Here is a 23,084-nt window from a genome sequence, read left to right as displayed (position 1 = left end):
AGGTAATGCATTTTACTTATGATAAAGAAGATGTGGCTTGGTGACACACATGGATATCTACATACACTTATATTTTCCAGTTCTGTGTTTATATGTATACAGTTAACATTTTTGAGCCATTACTCAGAAAACAACAATGGCAATCTCATTGGCAATATCTAGGCACTTGGAGACAAGAAATGCTTTACTCTCTTGCCATTCTCAAACACCATAGTTCCTTCTTGGAAGATGAAGGGAACCACTTGAAGATGATTAACGCATTGGCTCAGAGAACCAGACTCCCAGCCACAGCAGGGAAAGGCTGGATCTCTGAGAATCGTGGGGATTGTTAATGAGCCAAGGGAAGGAGAACCGTTATCCAAATGAGCCCTTTTGATGCTCTCTCCTGTTGAGAAATATTTTAGATTTGACCAAAACAAATTCAGGGGGCAAGAGGGGAAGAAATAATGGGCATATGAGAGGAGAGAGGATGGAGGGGAGTCCAAGAAGCCAAAGGCAGCTAAGTCATTGCCCACACTTTGAGTGTCAGAATGGATGGGAAAATTGAGCTGTTGGGAAAGTGTTTCCTGGTAAATGAGGAGGCATCTGGTCATGCACTTCACATCCAAAGGTAGAGAGAAAGCCATTCATCCTGGGACCATCTTATTTCTAGCTCATTTTCATGAATTTTCCTCCTGTTCCTGTTGGGCGGCTGTTGCAGTGTGACTTCTTCCCCAATGGCCAGTGAAGCCTAGAAAGATGTAGCAGTATGCCTTAATACTGCTTTGGAAGGCTCTGGTTTTCTGAGACTTGATTATCTAAATGCAGTAATTAACTTGCTCACCACACTGGGCTATAGACCATAGACTACAGAAACTTAAATTTAAGTGCAGGGCTCTTTCCTCCATAGAGCTGCTGCTGCTGATTTCTTTTGGCATCACAACCGCTTCCGCCTGCCCTGGCCCCTTCAACACCCCTCAGTGTCTGAAGGCTTCGTGTGTTTGGTATCATTGTGGTGTTTTCAGACTCTCCCTCTGACAGCAAGCACTTCCACCTGCCAGCATATATATTTCAACTTGTCTTTTCATCTTTTCCTTTACTAAGCTATCTTGGGTGTAGGCATGCCTGGATTTTTTTTCCTTCTTTCCCTTTTTCCCCCTCTCTCCTCTGCTGCTCATTCAGGGAAGATTGAGCAGAATTGGCATTGCTTGTTTCGTCAAATTGATTGTGCCCATCTGTTTGATCCAATGCAGTGAGGATTAGTTGCCTGCAAACTGGAACAAAAAGAAATCTATCAAAGAAATGCCTTTTCTAATTCAAGTCTAAAGAATTTGATGTCAGGCTTCAAATACAATGGCTGCTATATAGGTTATTATAAGGAGATAGTATTATTTGCCCCTACCTTTCCACACCATTTCACACAACTATTAGTTTTTCAATTGCATCCTGACCAAGGGGATTGAAGCTAGAGGTCCTTCCATGACCTCTGACCTTTCCTAGGCTGGTGCAGCTCCTTAAGGGCAGGATACCTGAAAACAGGATGTGATTAATATGTCTACTTTGAATAGATTTGAATTAAGTTTGGCAGACATGGAGTTTGGTGGAGATCAGCAGGAGGGAAACTACCTATTTCACCCAGACATTTGTATGGTAATATATTTTCCTATTCGTTACGAAGCAGTTGACCACACAGATTGTGATTCTTGCCAAAAGGACCTGAAAACTACATGGTTGTGAGGGAGATCACCCTGAGCATTTCTTGACCCCCAAAATATTCCAGCCGATAAGCTTATGGTCACAAAAAGATGACAGAGAGAACATTTATAAAATCTACTGGTTTCAAACCATCAATAGGTTTTTTGAGAACCATTTGATTAGTTTCTGAAGAATAAAGTTAAATCCTGAGATGTAATAATCAGCAGAGTGAAACCTAGAACTTTTGTTGGTGTCAGGATTCTTATTGTAATACAAAGAGTGTAACCAATGTTTGTCAACACAAATCTGTGTATGTTTTAAAGAGGAGACCTCTACCACCCTCCTCCCCTCCTGCCTCTTCCTTGGATATAACAGGGTTTCCAGCATCCCACAAGAAGATTTGTGTTGTTGTTGCATGGAAGGAATTATGAATAACAAGGTGGGTGAGGGGGCTCTTCTCCAAAGATCTGCCCTAAAGAAATACAAGAATGGCTGTGTGCCATGGCTCATACCTGTAATTCCAGCACTTTGGGCCTAGGCGGGCAGATCACGAGGTCAGAAGTTCGAGACCATCCTGACCAACATGGCGAAACCCTGTCTTGAACCCAGGAGGTGGAGGTTGCAGTGAGCCAAGATCGTGCCACTGCACTCCAGCCTGGGTGACAGAGGGAGACTCTGTCTCAAAAAAAAAAAAAAAAAAAAAAAATGCAAGGATGTGGTACTGCATCCTCTCCTAGGCACACAGACAGCATTAACTCCTGGGGAGTGATCAGCCAGGAAGACAAAGTGTGGCTGCACACTGTGGACATCGTGTTTTCTGACAATAGGTTTCATGCTTCATTTACCATAAAAACAATTAGAGTGTAGTCAATATCCACAGAGCAACTCACCATTTTTCAAGAGCAGAAGAGCAGAGATAGCGGATGTTTGCCTAGTGACTGACGCTTAAAATGAAGTACATGCATGCTTTGTTATGTGTTTCCTTTTGCAGTCTTCTTCTTCCCAGTTGCTCATTTCAGAAATGTCTGCATACTCATGAAAGCATCTTTTGATCTTTCCTTTCCTTTTGCTTTCTCCTTCCTCTCAATCTTATCCCTGGAAATAATTGTGTGTGCACTGCAGGAATGCTAAGCTTCTTCTTCAGGAGGAGCCGTTTATCCATTGTGACAGGTCTTTTGCAAAGTCATTTAAGTTTTGCCGAGTCAGCCACTGTTCTTCTCGATTTGTATCCCTCCATTGCTTCTTGCTCTTCTCAGCCGAGCCCTCCACCCTCCATTTGTCCCTCCACTAATAACAAGAGAAAGCTAAAGCTCAGAGCTTCAGAGCTGTGCCTCAGCAATGGCTCAATACCTCTCATGTTCTCCGAAATTATAGTCCTGTTGCTTTAGCCTGGGCTCACCTTAGTATCTACATAAACTAGGTTTGTTTGACGGGATAACACTAAAAGAATAAAAATTCTACATAGATCTTAGAAAAAAATGTTTAATAATTTAAAAAGCGCTTGATTTTCATTTGTAAAAGTATGATTTCGTTCTTTAGAATGAGAAAATGAAATTAGGAAGGCAGACAAAAGCGCCCCTATCCCTGTCTCATCATCCTGATAACTACTGTCAACATTTTGGTGAAGTATCTTAAATTATTTTTCTCGTTTTTAACTTAGTTTATTGTTTTAAATTGACAGATAAAATTGTATGTGTTTATTGTGTACCATATGATGCCTTGCAGCACATATACATTGTAGAATGGCTAATTCTAGTAATTAACCTATGTATCACCCCACAAAGTTATCATTTTTGTGGTGGGAACATTTAACATCCACTCTTCTGTCATTTCTCAAGAATATAATATATTGTCATTAACTACATTCATCATGCTGACAATAAATTATTTGAACTTATTCATAGGTTATATTTTTTACCTATAGATAAATAGACATACAGTACTGTCAAAAACAATGTACTATAGTTCTTCTTTTCGCAGCTTTATAAACACTGGTTGTTTCTATATTAAAACCTTTGCCATTTTTAGGAGAAAATGGGGTGCTGTTTTAATTTAGAATTTGCTGTTTTCTGATGCAAATAAAAATCCTTCTATATCATGAGTATTCTGTTTTATAAATTTCCTAATCATGTCTTTGTGCATTATTCTGTTAACCATTCCTTTTTTTAAAGAAGTTATATTTACATTTAATTTTAATTTTTGTGTTAAAGGTACTCAACTTCTGTTTGTCTTGTATGCTGCAAGTATTTTCCCCAAATTGTCATTTACCTTTCACATTTTTTATATGGTTTATTGACATTGAATGTTTTTGCTTTCAAGTAATTATGTTTATCAATTCTTTTCTTTGCTTCTCTTGCCTTGGATAAACCTATCTACCTCAGTTTAATAACAGATAAATTCACACCCACTGTTTATCTGTTATTGAACCAAGGTAGGCAGATAGTTTTATAGTGAGTATATTTACACATTATAATTTCTTTTACATTTTTACTATTGAATCATTTTGTATTTTTAAATAATCCACCTTTTATTACTGATGAGTAATGCCAGTTTATTACATAGTATATACACATGCATGTACCTGGGTATATTTTTTGGATTTATATTCTGTTCCATTAGTCTGTCTGCCAAGAGCACATAGTTTTTAATACTGTAGCTTTGTAATCTAAATGTATGATGTTGCAAACACCACCTCATTAGTATTTGTTTAAAAATGTGTTTTGCTACATTCCCTTCTTTATTTTCACGGATGCACTCTATAATGAGTTGTTAGCTGCCACTGGGATTTTAACTCAGGCAATATTAAAATTACAGATATTTTTGGTTTATGGACTGCTTGTCTATGTTACTTTTATAAAATCTGATATTTTTATTCACTTATTCAGATCTGCTTTGATGTTCATCAGTAAAGTATTGTAGGGATTCTTTTTGTATCCTTTTCATGTAGTTCCTGAATATATCATCAAAAACTTTTCATTTCAATATTTAAAAAAGTTTTGTTAATCTAAAAAGTGTATTTTTCACTACATTGCTTCTAATTGCTTGTTTTGGTTATATAGGAAATTTCTGGGTTATTTATATATTTATTTGCAACTTCAATGAACTCTCTAGTTATACCTAAAAGTATTTCCATGGATTTTTCTGTTTGTCTGGATAGAAAACAGTATCATTTATAAATTTTGACCATCAGCTTTGCTTACTTCTTTTTCTTATCTTATGATCTTGGCTAGAGTTTTGAGACCAGTGTTTAAGGCTGAGGATTTTATGAGCATCCTCACCATAAACCTAACTTCAAAATGAGAATGACTCTAAGCACTTAAGAATTAAGTGAAATGGCTCTTGGTTTGATATTAATAGTTGATATCTTCTTCATTATTACTATTTTTTCTTAGCTTATTAATTTAACAAAGTCCAGACTGGATGATTACTTTTATCAAAAACTTCCTTAGTATCTAGAAAAATAACTATTTACTTGAATTAATAAAATCTTATAGATTTTCTAATATTCAGCTACTTTACATTTCTAAGGAAAATGTATTTGGCTGTGATCTAAAATATTATTTTAATGTAGACAGTGATGTTACGTACTGTGAACTCAGGAGCTTTGTGCCTATATTTGTGAATGAGTGAAGTCTGTACTTGGTCTCTATTGTTCTATGACCTGGAGCACTTTAAATGTCCTAGGATACATCTGCACCTTGAGCATGTACATACTGCTTATAAAATCATCTGTGTTCTATTTATTTGAAACAAAAATATAATTTTTCCAATGTTAATTTTCCCAAATAAGAATTACCTATGGCATTTAAATTGTCTTATAATCATATTCAGATCATTTTAAAATTCAACTTTGTGTTTAATTACTTGCATTGCTCATCTCTACCCATTCTATGCAATCATGTCCTCATTCTTTTTTCTCAATGTTGATTCATCTTACATTTTTCAGAGAACACCTTAAAAATAGTTTTTCTTTTTTAAAATGTAAATCAATGGAGTTTTTTGCATATTAATACATATGTGAATATCTTTCTCTTCCCTTTGCCTAGGAATTCTACATTCCCTGCCTAGAGATTTTATGGGTAACACATTAAAACAGTGTAGACGTGTCCAAATTTATTCTGGTGTGTAATCTTATGGTAGCCAGCCTAATTTTTCTTTCTTTCTATGTACCCTGTTTTTTCTTTTTCTTTTTCTTTTCTTTCTTTTTTTTGGAGGGGGGGATGGGTGTATCTCTCCGTCCCCTAGACGGGAGTGCAGTGGGGCAGCCTCAGCTCACTGCAACCTCCACCTCCTGGGTACAAGGGATTCTCTTGCCTTAGCCTCTTGAGTAGCTGGGATTACAAGTGCCTGCCATCATGTCTGGCTAATTTTTATATTTTTAGTAGAGATGGGTTTTCACCATGTTGGCCAGGCTGGTTTTGAACTCCTGACCTCAAGTGATCCACCCACTTCAGCCTCCCAAAGTGCTGGGATTACAGGCGTGAGCCACTGCACCTGGCTGCACCCTGTCTGTTCGACCTTCATAGTTGTAGTAGTTTCTCTTTGTTCCCTAACACAAAGATTATTTTTCTACTACATCAAATCCTTTTTCCTCCCTTCTTTCTTTTTTCTTTTTCTTGTGGTTTAGTTCCTTTTAATTGATTTTGAATTATGGACATTCTATTCCCTTGAAACATGTCTCAATTATAAAGGATCAGTGATGCCACCCGACGTCTTCATTATCTTCCTCTGAAGTGTTTGGTATCTGTTTTCTAACCTTTTATCTGTTATCTCTTCTTCTTTAATCCTTTTTACCTCCTTGCCCCAATTCATCAAATTCTGGAAGTTTGTCTCAAGTTTGCCCTCACACATTCAATTTTCTGCAGCATAGACTCTCTATTCTTTGCTGATAACATATTTTAATTTTGGTGAATTTACATTTGGGTTTCATTGCACCCATTCCTCATCTTTCATGAGTTTCCTTTTATTCATGTTTGTACTATTGCCAGCTCACTTTCCATTTGGATCAGTTATCTCTTCATTTATCGTCCCATAGATTCCTTTTTGAAAAACAACTTTCCAGATACCTTCATACAGGCTCCATGATGCTTGTTTCTGTGTCCTATGGCTAGTCATTCCCCTGAAGTGCACCACTGCCAAGCTTCTGGAAAGGCATTGGCCTCCTTGTACTTTTGCAGGATGTTTCACCACCTCTGGGTTGTGCTTCTTACCTGTTCCTGCTCTTCCAACTTCTTTTCCTCATTTTTTTGTTTATTCATTTTGAATCACGAGAGCTCTGCCATGACTTACAATTACTCAATAATGAAGAGTTTATATGTTCTTTAAACCCTTTTGTGGTCTAGCTGGATGTAGAGAGGTCCTCTTGTTTTAATAGAAAGTAACCTTATTTAGGTGGTGCTTTCTCTTCAGTAATTCATGGTATTTTGGCTTTTATTTGAAAGTACAAGGTTGGGGTGATTGTGTTGGAGAGGTTAAGGAAAGCGGGCATGGAGAAGTGAATGAAGATGGGAAATGCCCTACTAATATCTATGGGCCAAAATGGGAAATTTGGGATTGGAGACAATGGTTCCCATAAAGATCCCATTAGAGTAAAGCAAAGGATGGAGTCTTAGTAGAATCTTTGGTTTCAAGTTAACTTTCTATTTCCATCAATTCCAAATTAATGCTACATGACTATTCTGGTAATAACACTCTTTAATTGTCTGCTGTCATCTTAATTCTATTCAAATTTTAAAAAATTAGCCCATAGTAGGAAATATCTGAGAATATTCTTAGCTTCTTTCTATAGTTGCAGGCAAATAAATGCTACATGCAGGGAAATGCTGGAATGGAACTCCACCTGGGAGTCATTATAGATTATGAGTATCACGTCCTGCTTTAAAACATTAAATGGCTCCCTAACTGATCAAGGCAAAAGAACTGATTGGCCAGAAGAAGTGCTAATTTTAGGCTGGGAAAACAATAGCAAAAACAAAACAAGCAAACAAACAAAAACCTTCTTTCATTAGCTGTTAAAGAAAAGCAAAATCAAATATATTTTGGTATGATTTTATGCTGATTCTTCTATAATAGATAAATTAAAATAGTGAAAACCCAGTGTTCATGTGTCTGTGAAGAAAGAGGTTTAGTAATATCATGCAGCTATTGGTAAATTGGTTTACTTTTCTCTGGAGAGCAATTTGGCAGTTCGTAAAAAGGCCCATAAAAATCTCTCATTTGATCCTATGTTTTCAGCTTACAGAATATTACTCAAGACAATAAACATAACAGAAAAGAATATTTAATATGTACATATTTATATAAATAGTACTTATTTCTCCACATAATTTTAAATAACTCAAATTCTTAGCAGTAAAAAAAAAAGAACATTATTGATAATTTTCTGGACTACTATACTACCATGTAAATAATAGGTATATCAATTTATACATAAGATAATAAAGCAAACATTTATTAGGGCCTTACCCTGAACCAGATGCTGTGCTAAGCATTTTATAAATATTATCTCACTTAATCCTATAAATAATCCCATCTAGTAGATGCTATCATTAACATTGCCTTTTACAAACAAGGAAATTAAGTTTTATAGAGGCTAAGAAGTTTGCCAAATGTCATGAATATATTTAAGAGACTGTGCTGGCATTTGAATCTACTTTTGACTAACTCCATGGCTCAAGTTCTTATCCTTTATTATATTTAGCCTTTCAAATAATAGATGAAAACCAAAGCAGAATAATTAATGGTGTACGCATGCTGATTATGAGTTCAGCAACATACGACACTGACAGGGGTGGGGGGGCATTAAATGTATAATCTAAACTTAATTTAGTTTTATTAATTTCTTTCTCTTTACAGTTCCTTAAAATATATGTTGGGTGCATGTATATCTGTGTGTGTTTCTTGGTAACTTTTAAAATTCAAAAGACTTGGGTTCATTTTGGACCATAAATATCCCTTGATTATTTTAATACTATTCAGGGAAGATTATTGTATACCATTATAGGTTGAATGCGTCGTAACCCATGGTGATTACAAAAGAGAAAAAGATTGCAGACACCAAGGAGTGAAAGTGCATTTTCTTCATATTGCATTTGCTGCTTACAAAATGTTACCACCTAATAACAACCATGAAAGTTAACCTAAAAGAATTCCTATTTTACAAGTGACTCCATGGGAGCCCAGGGAATCTAAGTGACTTGCTAGGTGTAGTTAAGTGATTTACACATTGCCAGTCAACGTGGGGGATCTCATTCGCCTCTGCCTCAGGCTCAACCAAATGAACTGCAGGTCTCTTGCCTATGAAACTATAAATACCTGAAAATAGAATAGGCTACCAGCCCCTGGAAAAGGATTTCAATCAAGAAACTCACTCTTACCACTCTCTATAGCAACTGCAGCCCTTCCCAGCCCTTGTCTTTTGTTGTTAATTCTAAAAATTGAAGGCAAATAAAACCTTTGAAGTTTTCCCAAACAGGAGCGGTTGTTTTCATTTAAGAAGGCTTCAAATAGCCTGGCATGGGTGGTCTAAGTTAACTCAATAACTTTTCATTAATATTTACAGCATTACCCCTTTCTCTTCTTTCTATCTAATTCTTATTTCTTTTTATTAAGTGCCCTGTGACACCTATGGTTCTTATAACAGAGCTAGTCCTTTAGTTCAAAGCCATTTACCTACGAGAGCTAATCTACCAGATGTGCTAGAGGAAAACAAAAGTGTAAATACAACAGTGAAGGCAAAGGAGAGAAGGAAGAGAGGGAAGGAGAGAGGGAGGGAGGCTAATGAACAGGAAAAGAAATCAAGGTATTTGAACTAAGAGATCCTTATGGGGATAAAAAGCATCATAGAATGTTTACATTTTTGGTTTGAAAGATCCTGAACTTAGATTACTAATTTAGAAGAAAGATAGTGCCTTTTAAAGTTTCTGTGAACATTTCCACGTTTTACCTGATTTCTTCATCCTAGCCAATTGCCAAGTTGCCCTCTCTCAGGAAGGAGGGAAGTAAAGAACCCTAGCTACATTCTACTGTACCCAAGATGAAATAGTCTATCATTGCTTTCGCTGTCCTGTAAATTTCCATGAATTTCTCATGTTAGTACCTAGCATAGTTTTCTTTTTTTTTCTCTCTCTCCTTTTTTCTCTTCTTTGATTGATTGATTGATTGATTGATTGATTGATTTTTAAGACAGAGTCTCACCACATTGCCCAGGCTGGTCTCAAACTCCTGGGCACAAGCAGTCCTCCTGCCTTGGTCTCTCAAAGTGCTGGGATTACAGATGTTAGCCACCACACCTGACCCCTAGCATAGTTTAGATCATAGACACGTGGCTTAAATTCAAGGAAGTTTAATTCTGATTCAAAGTATTTCTGGGATGACAAGCTCTGAGAATCTATGGAGGTGTCTTAACTTGTTTAGTCTCAGATTTTTTGGCTTTAACATTAGGGAATCTCCTTTCAGATCTAATATCGTACATTTACTCTCAAAGGTCCAGCCACTGGCATCCTCACCTTCTAACATCAGCAGTAGGGTTGCAATTCTGACTTCAAGATACAAAAGGCAAAGCAGTTGAATTATGCTAAGTGGCAAACAGCTTGTATTTGACTGAATAAAAATTAAATTTTATTTATTTATTTATTTATTTATTTATTTATTTATTTATTTATTTATTTTTTGAGGCGGAGTCTCGCTCTGTCGCCCAGGCTGGAGTGCAGTGGCGTGATCTCGGCTCACTGCAAGCTCCGCCTCCCGGGTTCCCGCCATTCTCCTGCCTCAGCCTCCCGAGTAGCTGGGACTACAGGCGCCGCCACCACGCCCGGCTAATTTTTTTGTATTTTTAGTGGAGACGGGGTTTCATTGTGTTAGCCAGGATGGTCTCGATCTCCTGACCTCGTGATCCGCCCGTCTCGGCCTTCCAAAGTGCTGGAATTACAGGCTTGAGCCACCGCGCCCGGCCTAAATTTTATTTTTATGTTGACTGGATAGATGATAAACAGAAGCTTACTAGTGCATAGGTAACAGAAAGGAGTTGTAAACAAGTAATGAGAAAAAGAGAGATGGAAACAACGAGGTATGTTTAGAAATGGACGTCAAGATATGTGGAAAATGATGTCAAACCAACATCCAGCATCCAAAGTAGAATCTGATACAAGATGACCCTTTACAAGGGACTTAAATGTTCTTACCAGGAATCTCAGTAGGTACTATTTTCTGTTTCTGGACACGGACACTTCAGGAGAAAGAAGTGATTACCTCTGCTTGGTCCTTTTAGTTTCTTTAGACAGGTTTGTCCAATTCAGACCTCAAGTATGTTCTAGTAAGCCAGAAAAAATATCTTCTATCATGTGAGAGCTCATCATAGACTTACTGACTCTGTTTGTGGTGAGAGATGAGCCTATTGGAAAATGAAGATAACTTAGCATAAGCCAATATTGTTTCAGTACAATAGGAATGGAAACTAAATTAGAGTCAATATGTTTATGATGTCTTGGCATTCATCATTTTATTATGTGGCTTTGAATCAGAAAATCTGACTAGCTCCCTATGCTTTGCCAGTGAGTAATAAAATAAGTAGAAGGAAGAGACGATAATGATATAGAATACCATGTGCCTGGAAGTGTGATAAAGATTTGATAGGCATTATCTTAAAGCAAGTTCAGAAAGTCATTATTATTATTATTATGATTAATTTTTTTTTAAATTATACTTTAACTTCTAGGGTACATGTGCACAACGTGCAGGTTTGTTACATATGTATACTTGTGCCATGTTGGTGTGCTGCACCCATCAACTCGTCAGCACCCATCAACTCATCATTTACATCAGGTATAACTCCTAATGCTATCCCTCTCCCCTCCCCCTCCCCATAATAGGCCCCAGTGTGTGATGTTCCCCTTCCAGAGTCCAAGTGATCTCATTGTTCAATTCCCACCTATGAGTGAAAACATGCGGTGTTTGGTTTTCTGTTCTTGTGATAGTTTGCTGAGAATGATGGTTTCCAGGTGCATCCATGTCCCTACAAAGGGCACGAACTCATCCTTTTTTATGGCTGCATAGTATTCCATGGTGTATGTGTGCCATATTTCCTTAATCCAGTCTGTTACTGATGGACATTTGAGTTGATTCCAAGACTTTGCTGTTGTGAATAGTGCCGCAATAAACATACGTGTGCATGCGTCTTTATAGCAGCATGATTTATAATCCTTTGGGCATATACCCAGTAATGGGATGCCTGGGTCATATGGTATTTCTAGTTCTAGATCCTTGAGGAATTGCCATACTGTTTCCCACAATGGTTGAATGGTTTACAATCCCACCAACAGTGTAAAAGTGTTCCTATTTCTCCACATCCTCTCCAGCACCTGTTGTTTCCTGACTTTTTAATGATTGCCATTCTAACTGGTTTGAGATGGTATCTCATTGTAGTTTTGATTTGCATTTCTCTGATGGCCAGTGATGACGAGCATTTTTTCATGTGCCTGTTGGCTGTATGCATGTCTTCTTTTAAAAAATGTCTATTCAAATCCTTTGCCTATTTTTGATGGGGTTCTTTGTTTTTTTCTTGTAAATTTGTTTGAGTTCTTTGTAGGTTCTGGATATTAGCCCTTTGTCAGATGAGTAGATTGCAAAAATTTTCTCCCATTCTGTAGGTTGCCTGTTCACTCTGTTGGTAGTTTCTTTTGCTGTGCAGAAGCTCTTTAGTTTTCATTAGATCCCATTTGTCAATTATGGCTTTTGTTGCCGTTGCTTTTGGTGTTTTAGACATGAAGTCCTTGCCCGTGCCTATGTCCTGAATGGTACTACCTAGGTTCTCTTCTAGGGTTTTTATGGTTTTAGGTCTAACATTTAAGTCTCTAATCCATCTTAAATTAATTTTCTTATAAGGAGTAAGGAAAGGATCCAATTTCAGCTTTCTACTTATGGCTAGCCAATTTTCCCAGCACCATTTATTAAATAGGGAATCCTTTTCCCATTTCTTGTTTTTCTCAGGTTTGTCAAAGATCAGATGGCTGTAGATGTATGGTATTATTTCTGAGGGCTCTGTTCTGTTCCATTGGTCTATATCTCTGTTTTGGTACCAGTACCATGCTGTTTTGGTTACTGTAGCCTTGTAGTACAGTTTGAAGTCAGGTAGCGTGATCCTCCAGCTTTGTTCTTTTGACTTAGGAGTGTTTTGGCAATGCAGGCTCTTTTTTGGTTCCATATGAACTTTAAAGCAGTTTTTTCCAATTCTGTGAAGAAACTCATTGGTAGCTTAATGGGGATGGCATTGAATCTGTAGATTACCTTGGGCAGTATGGCCATTTTCATGATACTGATTCTTCCTATCCATGAGCATGGTATGTTCTTCCATTTGTTTGTGTCCTCTTTTATTTCACTGAGCAGTGGTTTGTAGTTCTCCTTGAAGAGGTCCTTTACATGCCTTGAAAGTTGGATTCCTAGGTATTTTATTCTCTTTGAAGCAATTGTGAATGGAAGTTCATTCATGATTTGGCTCTCTGTTTGTTAATGGTGTATAAGAATGCTTGTGATTTTTGCACATTGATTTTGTATCCTGAGACTTTGCTGAAGTTGCTTATCGGCTTAAGGAGATTTTGGGCTGAGATGATGGGGTTTTCTAAATATGCAATCATGTCATCTGCAAACAGGGACAATTTGACTTCTTCTTTTCCTAAATGGATACCCTTTATTTCTTTCTCTTGCCTGATTGCCTAGCCAGAACTTCCAACACTATGTTGACTAGGAGTGGTGAGAGAGGGCATCCCTGTCTTGTGCCAGTTTTCAAAGGAAATGCTTCCAGTTTTTGCCCATTCAGTATGATATTGGCTGTGGGTTTGTCATAAATAGCTCTTACTATTTTGAGATACATTCCATCAATACCGAATTTATTGAGAGTTTTTAGCATGAAGGGCTGTTGAATTTTGTGAAAGGCCTTTTCTGAATCTATTGAGATAATCATGTGGTTTTTGTCTTTGGTTCTGTTTATATGCTGGATTACGTTTATTGATTTGCATATGTTGAACCAGCCTTGCATCTCAGGGATGAAGCCCACTTGATCATGGTGGATAAGCTTTTTGAGTATCAATCATTGATACTCTTTCTTCCAGATGATCGAATCGGTTACTGAAGCTTGTGAATTTGTCACATATTTCTCGTGTCATGGTTTTTATCTCTGTCAGTTCGTTTATGGCCTTCTCTGTGTTGGCTATTCTAATTATCCATTCTTCCATTCTTTTTCAAGATTTTTAGTTTCTTTCCGCTGGGTACATAGTTCCTCCTTTAGCTCTGAGAAGTTTGATTGACTGAAGCCTTCTTCTCTCAACTCGTCAACATCATTCTCCGTCTAGCTTTGATCCATTGCTGGCGATGAGCTGTGTTCCTTTGGAAGGGGAGATGCGCTCTGATTTTTTGAGTTTTTTGAATTTCCAGATTTTCTGCCCTGCTTTTTCCCCATCTTTGTGGTTTTATCTGCCTTTGGTCTTTGATGCTAGTGGCATACTGATGGGGTTTTGGTGTGGGTGTCCTTTCTGTTTGTTAGTTTTCCTTCTAACAGTCAGCACCCTCAGCTGTAGGTCCGTTGGAGATTGCTTGAGGTCCACTCCAGACCCTGTTTGCCTGGGTATCAGCAGCGGACTCTGCAGAAGATAGAATATTGCTGAACAGCGAGTGCTGCTGTCTGATTCTTGCTCTGGAAGCTTTGTCTCAGGGGTGTAGCCCACTATGTGAGGTGTGAGGTGTTGGTTTGCACCTAGTGGGGGATGTCCCCCAGTTAGGCTACTCAGGGGTCAGGGACCCACTTGAGCAGGCAGACTGTCCATTCTCAGATCTCAACCTCCGTGCTGGGAGATCCACTGCTCTCTTCAAAGCTGTCAGACAGGGTCATTAACATCTGCAGAGGTTTCTGCTGCTTTTTTTTTTTTTTTTTTTTTGCTATGCCCTGTCCCCAGAGGTGGAGTCTACAGAGACAGGCAGGCCTCCTTAAGCTTTGGTGGGCTCCACCCAGTTGGAGCTTCCTGGAGGCTTTGTTTACCTACTTAAGTCTCAGCAATGGCAGGCGCCCCTCCCCCAGCCTCGCTGCTGTCTTGCAGTTAGATCTCAGACTGCTGTGCTAGCAATGAGGGAGGCTCCATGGGTGTGGGACCCTCCCGGCCAGGTGCAGGATATAATCTCCTGGTGTGCCATTTGCTAAGATCCTTGGTAAAATGCAGTATTAGGGTGAGAGTTACCCGATTTTCCAGGTGTTGTGTGTCTCAGTTTCTAAAGGGATTCCCTTCCCCCTTGTGCTTCCCAGGTGAGGCAATGCCTCGCCCTGCTTCAGCTCTCAGTGGTCGGGCTGCACTAGCTGACCAGCACTGATTGTCCGGCACTCCCCAGTGAGATGAACCCAGTACCTCAGTTGAAAATGCAGAAATCACCCGTCTTCTGTGTCTCTCACGCTGGGAGCTGGAGGCTGGAGCTGTTCCTATTCAGCCATCTTGCTCCTCACTCCTAATTATTGTTTTATAGATAAATAAAAGGAGGCTTATGATGCTAAATGTTTCATAAAAGTCAAATCAGTATTATATGGCTGATCAGTGATTCAAATGCTGGTCACTGAATCAAAGTTTTTTCTCTTTTATTTCTGAAACATATTGCAAATGATTCTGAAAATATATTCATAAAACAGTTTCCAGGATGAAGTGGAAAAATTAGGCCATAAAATGTGATCTATATAAATCACTCTTCTTTATCAAAGAGCTGACTTCCTGTAAGTTCAGTACAAAGATCGTAATATCCTCCGCTACAGGGAAACATACATGAAAATAAGTCCCAACATTCTAACCTTTTCACCCACTAGATGTTCAAGGTCAGGAAGCAAAACTAGTTGGACAGCGTTTGTTGTTGTTCTTGATCTTCGTGTATTTAATTACTTGTGGACAGCCTAGAAAAAGTGAAAGAAACTTCTCCTCCCCACTCTCAGCAAAGGACGTGCAATTATTTTTTAGGTCTACATAATATTGGCTATTGAATGTTTGCTTTTTAAAGGATTGATCTAGTTTTTCTAAAGAAGGCCTGGACAGTTTGAGTTATTCCATCTCCTATCAATGAAGTGCTGAGGACCTACAAGTGATTTGCATTCTAGTCTTAGCTAGTTTTTAACCACTCAGGTGTTAGTGTGTGAAGAAATAGACACCAGGGAATTTGGTATCCCCATCAGAAAAATAGGAGTTAATGGCACTACTGATAATAGTAACTGGTAACTGATGTTTATTGAATGCTTAGCATATTCTAAGGTTTTTTTTTTTTTTTTTTTTTTTTTTTTTTTTTTTTTTTGAGATGGAGTCTTGTCCTGTCACTAGAGTGCAATGGCATGATCTCAGCTCACTGCAACCTCTGCCTCCCAGGTTCAAGTGATTCTCCTGCCTCAGCCTCCCGAGTAGCTGGGATTACAGGCGTGCGCTACCACGCCCAGCTAATTTTTTGTATCTTTAGTAGAGACAAGGTTTCACCATGTTGGCCAGGCTGGTCTCGAACTCCTGACCTCGTGATCTGCCTGCCTCAGCCTCCTAAAGTGCTGGGATTACAGGCATGAGCCACCATGCCTCATGCCTGGCCTCTAAATTTTTATTCATATGAATTTTTATCATCTCTCTCAACAAATAGTCATGAGATACATAATATAATTATACATATTCCCATTTGACAGAGATGAAACTGAGGCACAGAGAGTTTAAATAACTTGCCTAAGGCCACACAGCTAGTAAGTGATGAAGCTGGGATTTGAACTCTGGCAGTTAGACTCTAAGACCAGAATGTTTAACCACTACTCCCATTTGAACAGTGGATGTGGTTTTGTAAAATCATTCATCTCTTGTTTCTAACTTATCCTTGACACCAGTCAGGGTTCTGTCAGGAAAACAAGCTGCTCTATGAATTCCAAATATGAATGGTGTAAAAAGGGAATTAGAAGTTTATAATCCATTGAAAAGGTTATATATGGAAACAAAGGCAAGAACTCCGTGGCCAATTTACCTTCAGTAGAGAAGCTGGCCATTTTCAAGAGCACACCTAGAAGCTGCTGTGAGTCTCAAGAACTTCTAGGACACTCTTGTCAGGCACCTCTGTCTGCAAAGTTGGCTGGAGAACCTCTGAAGTAACTGCCCTCACCTGCTTCTGTAGCCAGCAGCCACGAAGAAGGTGTCTGGCTGAAGCTTGCCTGAAAGCTAATTAGACCCTCAAGTCTGTTGCCTGCCCATCCATCTGCCACAAACGCCCCCCAAGAACAATGGCCTTTCCTCTTCTGCTTCCAAATTCCAACAAATAGATTGACAGAATCTAACCTGAAACCTTGGAGAACCAGAGTGAAATGATAGGATGATTATACGGCTGAGTACTATGTAATATTTTAATGTAGTCATGAGTGATTTCAAAAATCATGGCCTGTGAATAGACGAATCTATAGCTTCAAAGCAGAAGTATGAGTGCCTTAAGAATAAAGCATAGGCTAAGTTAGTTACACAAGGTGTTATGGAGTAGATTTATGGGAGTTCTTAAATCTGCACGTTTTTGTTGAGTTTCCAAAGTGTATATAATGATTGCAATAATTTTAATTTATGTAATTCTTCACTATGTTCAGGTGTTTCTATTTATAGCCCCTCTATGAGTGTCCTCAGGTGTACACTGAAATATTGAGAGTCTGAGAGACCCATACACACTGGCAGCCAGGTCTGTACAATCACCTCTCAGCATTTGGAAATCATGTCCCAGGCACAGTTCCCCTATATCCAATAAAATAGTTGTTACTAATTCCATCAGCAAAACAGAGATTTTGTCTTCCCCAAGACCCTAACTTTTGTTAGCAGTAGAAGCACTGACAGGGCCAGGAGTATGAAACTTTCTTAAAAAGCTAGAATTTATAAAACTAACCCCAGGAGAAACAAGCGCATGTGGTTGTTTCATGTATGACTGCAGCTACAGGGGAAGGCACACCACTTGGTGCTGCAAGGGATTGATGCTTAAGGAGGGAGGTCCTCTCTGACCCCTGGATGCTGCTTTCTTCACAACATAAAGAATGATATTTAGACTGAGAAAGAGAAGGAGGAGAAGGGAGAGGACAAGGGAGGAGAAACAAGGGGAGGAGGAGACTAGAAGAAACTTGCCAAGAAGGAACGGAGGTCAAGGTAGGAGAGGGAACTCTGAATGAATTCAGGGTTTTCAAACTGGCTGAATTAAAATGCAATTCTGGAATCATATGCAAATTAAGTTATCTAACTCTTGTCCAAGATCTTTGAGGAGGCTTGTTTGCAAACTGAAGTTGAGCAAATGTTCTTTTACTGTCCAAAACTGAGAAAGTGGTATAGTCTCCCAAATATACACAAGTGAGTGTGTTGCAGATGTCAGGAGGGCATGGGATGGATTATCAAGGGAGGTTTATTAAGTACTTAGAAAATGAATCAAACATTACTCAAACTACCAAATATTTCCCTATGAAGTGAAATGTTCAAACCAACCTGATTTTATTATAGCTTTAACGAGGCGGGCACAATTGATACATAATAAACTGCACATATTTGAAACACTAATTGGATGATTTTGGCATATAGATATCTATATAGCTATGCATAAAGCTATCACCATGATCACAGTCATTCCCATCATCCCACCAAATATCAAGTTCCTTTGTAATTCATTCATCACTCTACTCCAGTATCCCTAGACAACAACTGACTTGTTTTCTGTTCCTAAATATTATCCTGCATTTTTAGAATTTTATGTCAATGGAATCATATGGTATGTACTCATTTTCCCTTTAGCTTTTTACACTCAGCATAATAATTTTAGAGTTACTTGTATTCTAATCTGTTTTCATTTTATTTTTATATGGTTAATGGCCAGTGGATCAAAGAAGGCAGAATTTGTTTACCTGGATGTCGACCAGATATTCTGTTTCTCTACTAGCCTGAGATGAGTCAGTTCTAACTTAAAAACTGTCACCAGTTGTTCCTCTGCCTGGCATGCATTTTCTATAGATGGTTGCATAGCTGACTCCTCTTTGACATTCAAGTCTCAGCTTAAATGTCATAATCTCAGCTTAAATTTCACCATCTCAGCAAGACTTTTCATGACCACATTGCCTAAAGTAGCATTTCTAGCCACTCCTACTGTAAGGCCTCTGATTTAATATTATCTGCCTCCTCCAGGTAGAATGTATAATCCATGGGAGAAGGAATGTTATCTGTCTTATTTAAAGCTGAATCCCTAGCACTTAGAATAATGCCTGATGCATAGGAGGTAATCAATGAATATAATAAATGAACAAATCTTTTGCCAAGCCTCTCATCTTGTATTTATGGGAAGATATGGAGACTTATGGGCTAAATAACAGTATAGTTCCATGCAATTGATGTTCATTGATGGAATATATTCAAGATATGCTGATTAATGGATATTTATTAACCTTGATGGGGATTTACACCCACACATTACCTCAAATCCTGTCCTATTAAACAACTTTTATGTATTAAGAAAACACTTAGCTGTAACTATAGAAACAATTGTCCCTTCCTGTATAATGTGATGCTATAACACATTAGGATAATGTAATTGATATTTTAAAAAATCTTTACAGATTGAAATGATGGATGATACTAAAAAGATAAAAGTGGATAAGGATAAATTCTGCTCAAAGTGTTCCCAGCCAAGAGCACGCCACCTATACACAGTTCTGTATGTGGGAATTGTAATTGGCAGTGAGCTTGAGGCTCAGTGTGCTAAACCTGCAAAAGTTCTTATTGCAGCTAGCAACTTTGGTAGAAACATAATGTCTAGAATTAGATAGGGAATGGTTTCTGTTTTGCTGTGGTCACCACAAAACCTAGAATATTATAGTTCATTTCTGAGCTACAGAAATGGAAATGGGTTCAGTGGATTGAATGCATAATGGTAAGTAAAGAGTGATACGTATAAGGAATGCTATAAGAAATAGGTAGTGTTCATTTTGTTAGCTGTCTTCAAATAGCTCTGTAATGAAATTAAACAGTCTTGCTTATAGCAAGGAACTAAGACTTATCAATCTCTGATACAACAAAGACCTGTCTGATGATCATAGGTGCCCCAAGATAGAATGAACTCTTACTGACTTCAGGTCTATACAGTGTTTGGAAAGGCTTTGTAGGACAAACTTAAAAGTATGAATTTATACTTGGAATTGATAGCATATGGAATTTGTACCAACTCTGAAATATAAATGAAAACATATCATTTTAATAAAGAAATCCATTCATTTTTATTCATTTGGGGTGAGATTTAGTCCATTCATCTTTTTAAACGGGCAAAAATGCTTAATTCTTCCCTAAATTCTTTATTAATATGAGTAATCTACTGCAGAGGTAGGTTTGAAAAGTGGAAAGGAACTGGGATTTGTTTGAAATTTTATCTTGAATCAATAGGGTGACAAAGGAGAGTAGGTTTTTATTTGTTTGTTTTAAGTCACAGAAGAGTAGTGTGTGGTAGGGTGTTGGAAGGTGATGTTGAAGGCACTGAGTTATGGGGATCTTAGTCATCACAGAAAATTATTCTTCATTCCTCAATTTCTGTTTGGTTGGATGGTTTCGTGTGGATGCTTGCTGAGAGGGTACTGTCCAATAGCAAGGGTGCTGAATTGTTAGTCTCTTGAAGGGAAGTTTTCTCAGCAATCTCATTAGTAGAATGAAACTGCAGGTGACAAGATAAGCTTGTCTTATTTATTTATTTATGAATTCTGTTGTTCATAATTGTATTATTAATCAGGGAAATGTATTAGCTATTGATGTATTTTTCTTTTATGTGGACATTTATTTTAAATTGTAAGAGGAACAAAACATATTAATTCATATTAAGTAGTAGGTTACATTTTTTTCCTAGACAATTTTCTCTATTAACAAGAAGTGGAGACAAAGGAAGAACAAAGACATATTTGTTACGTGATATGGAAGCAAAATTGTTTCTAAATAATAATGTGTGGTGTATTCCTAGAGGTACTGACAGCTCCTTATAAGGCAATGAACATTTTGGCTAAAGTTTGCAAGCAAAACACAAGGCTAATTATAAAATATTCTTTTGTCTTTTAGCAAACTGCAGGGGGCAAGAGCGAGCTTGTGTAAGCACTGACAGCTTAGATTTCCCTGGGTGCTGTCTTCTCACATGTGTTTTTAAATCTTCCAACTTGTGATTATTATTTTTCAGTACTGAATTAGTGAATCATTTTACATAGTGCCATTATGTAAAATAAAATGATACTTTGTTTCCCTGCATTGGCCAATTACTGGGAGGGGAAAATTGGACTCCTGAAAGGCACATGTGTGTGTAGTTTGGCAGACTACAGGAAAGTCTTGTAAAATGCTCCCAGATGTTTGATGCCTGAGAGGGAACCATGCCAGGAACAAGGAGCAAATTGAGGTGGGTTTCAGACATTATAAAATCTATTTATGTAAAAACTGAGAAAACAAATAAGATCATAGGCATGAAATCCTTCTGGAAGGTCAATAATGATAAAGTTTTACTATATTAAACCAATTTACTCCTTTTCTTTTCCCCTTCTGCCTGAGGCTATTATAAAAAAATATTAAGGAACATTATTGCTAATCCATAATAAATGGTACATTAACTATGATCCAACTTATCTTTTCTACACAAGGGCCACCAGACTGCATGTTGATAAAATCTGGACTGGATTTCTTTTTTTAGGGGCCTGATCCCATGTCCAATCATCAACCTTTAAGGTGGTTCTTAAAAAGAATTTTGTTATTAAGAAGTCGAAGCATCATAATTATAGTATCCCTCTGACTTCAAAGAGCAATTTGGGGGCTTGTCCCTCTCTTACTACGAGGTTTCTTAAGCTCGACAACACTGCTGCATGAGGTAAGGCGTTGTAAAACTGACCTCGTTTGGAATGGTGTGAACCTGGGAGGCAGAGCTTGCAGTGAGCCGACATTGCACCACTGCACTCCAGCCTGGGCGAAGAGCGAGATTCCATCTCAACAAAACAAAACAAAAAACTGACTTCTTTTGAGTGCCAGAATTTTTCTTGAACCAGTCCACATCCTACCATCAAGCGGATGGCACATGGCAAAGGGGTAATTGAGGAAACTTCAATGAAGGAACTCTACAAAGCAAGATCAGGGAAACAATAAAGAAAAGATGAGGCACCTTGGGAAAAGTGGCAGTGGGAAGTTAGTATCACCCTTAGTGAGGAAGAGGGTAGAACTGGTGAAGAATTGCGAATTGCCCTCACCTGTGAGAGCTGGTGCTGTAGAAGGACTAACCACCAGGAACTGAAGCCTTAGGTCACGTAGCTACTATCAAACAATGGCTTTGCAAGGAGGGAGGTTGAGAAATAAATTCCACATCTCTTTCGCTTATTAACTTCTTCTTTTAAAGTTTTGTTTATTTCCATAGATTTTGGAGGGGACAGGTAGTATTGGTTATATGAGTAAGTTCTTCAGTAGTGATTTGTGACTTTGATGCACCCATTACCTGAGCAGTATACACTGAATTCAATTTGCAGTCTTCTATCCCTCACCCACCTCACACCATTTCTCCTGATTCCCCAAAGTCTGTTGTATCATTCTTATGCCTTTGCATCTTCATAGCTGAGTTTCCACTTATGAGAGAGAACATACAATGTTTGGTTTTCCATTCCTGAGTTACTTCACTTAGAATAATAATCTCCAGTTCCATCTGGATTGCTGTGAATGCCATTAATTTATTCCTTTTTATGGCTGAGTAGTATTCCATTCCATATAGATATATCACAATTTATTCATCCTTTTGTTGATTGATAGGCATTTGAGCAAATTCCATATTTTTGCAATTGCGAATTGGGCTGCTATAGACAGGCATGTACAAGTATCTTTTTCATATAATGACTTCTTTTCTCTGGGTAGATATCCAGTAGTGGGATTGCTGGATCAAATGGAAGTTCTACTTTTAGTTCTTTAAGGAATCTCCACACTGTTTTCCATAATCGTTCTACTAGTTTACATTCCCATCAGAAGTGTAGAAGTATTCTCTTTTCACTGCATCCACACAAACATCTATTTTTTTTTATTACAGTCATTCTTGCAGGAGTAAAGTGGTATCACATTGTGGTTTTGATTTGCATTTCCCTCATCATTAGTGATGCTAAGAATTTTTTCATATGTTTGTTGGCAATTTGTCTTCTAGTGAGAATTGTCTATTCCTATCATTAGCCCACTTTTTGATGGGATTGTTAAGTTTTTTTCTTGCTAATTTTTTTGAGTTCCTTGTAGATTCTGGATATTAGTCCTTTGTTGGATGTATAGATTGTGAAGATATTCTCCCACTCTGTGTGTTCTCTATTTACTCTGTTCCTTTTGCTGTGCAGAAGTTCTTTAGTTTAATTAAGTCTCACCTATCTTTGTTTTTGTTGCATT

At 37.9% G+C, this 23,084-nt stretch overlaps 1 protein-coding gene across 2 annotated transcripts in view; it reads left to right on the top strand.

The window, feature by feature from the left end:
• Positions 1 to 23,084, top strand: part of AGBL1 (AGBL carboxypeptidase 1) — an 850,662-nt gene that overhangs the window by 607,260 nt on the left and 220,318 nt on the right. The gene's annotated exons all lie outside the window — the stretch shown is intronic.

This window comes from Macaca thibetana, chromosome 7 (genome assembly GCF_024542745.1).
Source record: "Macaca thibetana thibetana isolate TM-01 chromosome 7, ASM2454274v1, whole genome shotgun sequence".
Taxonomy (NCBI): Eukaryota; Metazoa; Chordata; class Mammalia; order Primates; family Cercopithecidae; genus Macaca; species Macaca thibetana.
This window is presented reverse-complemented; position numbering and strand designations above follow the sequence as displayed.